The sequence below is a fragment of the Lathyrus oleraceus genome, chromosome 6, assembly GCF_024323335.1.
Source record: "Lathyrus oleraceus cultivar Zhongwan6 chromosome 6, CAAS_Psat_ZW6_1.0, whole genome shotgun sequence".
Taxonomy (NCBI): domain Eukaryota; kingdom Viridiplantae; phylum Streptophyta; class Magnoliopsida; order Fabales; family Fabaceae; genus Lathyrus; species Lathyrus oleraceus.
The window spans coordinates 401,661,248-401,664,058 of record NC_066584.1 but is presented as its reverse complement, the minus strand read 5'-3'; the positions used below and the strand labels follow the sequence as shown (position 1 = coordinate 401,664,058).

At 40.7% G+C, this 2,811-nt stretch overlaps 1 non-coding gene across 1 annotated transcript; it reads left to right on the top strand.

The window, feature by feature from the left end:
* Positions 1-1,986: 1,986 nt before the first annotated feature.
* On the top strand, positions 1,987-2,093 carry LOC127099596 (small nucleolar RNA R71). Its single transcript, XR_007794080.1, has one exon. It is a non-coding gene; the product is annotated as a small nucleolar RNA R71 (small nucleolar RNA).
* The last annotated feature ends 718 nt before the right edge of the window (positions 2,094-2,811 follow it).

Sequence of the window (2,811 nt, the reverse complement as noted above, 5' to 3'; positions counted from 1 at the left end):
CACTGATGGGATAATACCTTTTAAATCAAAGATGTTGTGCCCTAAAGCAGAGGGGTATCTTCTTAAAATATTCAAGAGTCGATTTGTCTCGTCTTGGTTTAAGGCGGCACTAACTATTACTAGGCGGTTCCTTTCTTTATCCAAAAACTCATATCTTAGGTCCTTGGGTAGTTTCTTAAGTTCTTGAGCTGGTTTTTGAGAATTTGGTGAAAGGTCTCACGTAAGATCCAAACATTCGTTAGTGTGAGGTTTTGTTTCCTCTAGCTCATCATCCTTTTCATTCGGGTTTGAAAATGGTTCGATCATGGGTTCTCCTCGATCAAATTCCCTTATGCACTCATCTATGATATCGATCGCATAACATGCGTCTCCTAGGATTGGTTCCATCAGGAATTTTGAAAGAATGAACTCGATCTTTTCATCCCCTACTTCGAAAGTTAATTTTCCTCTTTTAACATCTATTATAACTCCGGCTGTTGATAAGAATGGTCTACCTAAAAGGATAGGGATATCATTGTCTTCCTTGATATCCATGACCATAAAGTCTATTGGGATATAAAGTTGATCGATCCTAACTGGGATGTCTTCTAAAATGCCTACAGGATGCTTAACAGACCTATCAGCTAATTGGAGGGACATCTTAGTTGGTTGTAATTCTCCTAAGTTTAACCTTTTACATACAACTAAGGGCATTAAACTCACACTAGCGCCTAAGTCTAGGAAAGCTTTGTCGATCACATGACAACCTAAAATGCAAGGTATAGAAAAACTACCAGGGTCTTTCTCGTTCTTAGCGAGTTTATCCTCGGAAATAAAGTTACATTCCAAGGGTTTTGGATCGTCAAGCCTACGCTTGTTGGTTAAGATGTCTTTGAGAAATTTGGCGTAAGACGGAATTTGGGTGATAGCTTCGGTGAAAGGAATCTCTACATGAAGCTTCTCTATTACTTTTATAAATTTTTGGTATTGGTTATTGATTTTGGTTTGTTTAAGTCTTTGCAGATATGGGTTGGTGGTTTGTACGGGGGTGGTGGTTTGTAAGTTTTATCCTTGGCTTCTCCTTCTTGTACGGTTTGTTTTTCGGATTCTACCGGTTCCTCTTCTTGGTTGGTAGGTATATTTTCTTTAGAAGTTTTGGACTCGCTCATCGCTGGGTTATAAGGCCCTTCGTAAGCGGTCACACTTTGTAATGAGATAGCGTTAGCTTGCCCTCGAGGGTTTGGTTGAGGTTGTCCAGGGAATTGGCCTCCAGGTGTAGTCTGTGGGGTTTGGTTTTGTGCTACCTATGAGATCTGGGTTTCAAGCATCTTGTTGTGAGTGATTATCTGATCAACCTTGGTTCCTAATTGTGTTATTAGTTCGTTTACGTGAATGTTCTGGTTTAGGAATTCTTTATTTTGCTGAGTCTGGCCCGATATAAAGCTCTCCATGATCTTCTCAAGGTTAGACTTCTTAGGCACAACTTGCATAGGTTGATTTGGGTTTTGGGCTTGATAACCTTGTGGTCTCTGAGGTGCATGATTTTGGATAGGGTTCTGGTTTTTATAGGAGAAATTCGGATGATTCTTCCATCCAGGGTTGTAAGTGTTTGAAAATGGGTTACCTTGGGCGTAATTCACTTGGTCGGTGTTCAGGTCGTTCAAAAGGTTACATTCCGCCGATTCGTGTCCTTTAGATCCACAAAGTTCTCACTCTGTGTGGCCTACCGCTGCGGTGTTAGTGTTTGTAGACATATGTTCGATCCTAAGGGATAAAATGTCCATTTTCACCTGCATCATGTCTAGAGAGCTTATCTCATGTATTCCACCTTGGGTCTCCTTTTTCTCTATTGATGCTCGTTCAGTTCCCCATTGGTAATGGTTTTGGGCCATATCCTCAATTAGGTCACAAACTTCAGGATAAGGTTTGTTCATCAGCGCGCCATTGTTCATCTTGGTGTTATAATGGAGTCCATTGTAGAAGGTATGAACGATCAGCCATTGTTCTAGGCCATGGTGTGGACAGACTCTTAATAGCTCTTTATATCTCTCCCAAGCTTCAAAAAGCGATTCTCCTTGGTTTTGAGTAAATCTAGTTATTTGGTTTCGAAGAACAACAATCTTACTAGGGGGAAATATCTAGCAAGGAATACTCTCCTAAGGTCTTCCCAGGTAGTTATTGAATTAGCTGGAAGTGAATCTAACCATGAACATGCTCTATCCTTGAGGGAGAAAGGAAATATTCTCAAACAGATCGCATCAGGTGAAGCGCCGTTGGAAATATTCTCAAACGGATTGCAACAAACACAGTTTTAGTCCGAAATTGTTATCAGGAATAAGGGGGTTTACTATACTCGAAATAGGTTCCTCGTCAGAGGGTTGGGCGAATTCCTTAAGAGGTCTCCGATCGCGATTCTCATCCATAGCTTTCTTAATTCGGATGAATAAGAGGCGTGTACGAGTGTAACGTTCAGGTTCCGCTAAAGGATATACTAAATTTCCGGTACTACGGATTCTTCGCATTTACCGGCTAATAATGCCTTAGTCTAGATGGTGTAACAACAGGGTGCAAAATTTGACGAAGTTGGTCCCCGGCAACGGCGCGAAAAACATGATCGGTGAATTCACAAGTGCACGAATCGCGTCAAAGTAATGTAAAAGAATATCGACCCCACAGAGACCAAATCGTCAACCTATCGATTACTATCGTTACGATGTTTATCTAAGGCGGTATAAAAGAGATATTGGGGTTTCAAAATAACGGTAAATAATAAATGCAGTGCAGATAAAGACAAGTTTGAATGTATATCACGTCAGTAAGTGATGTTTCGAT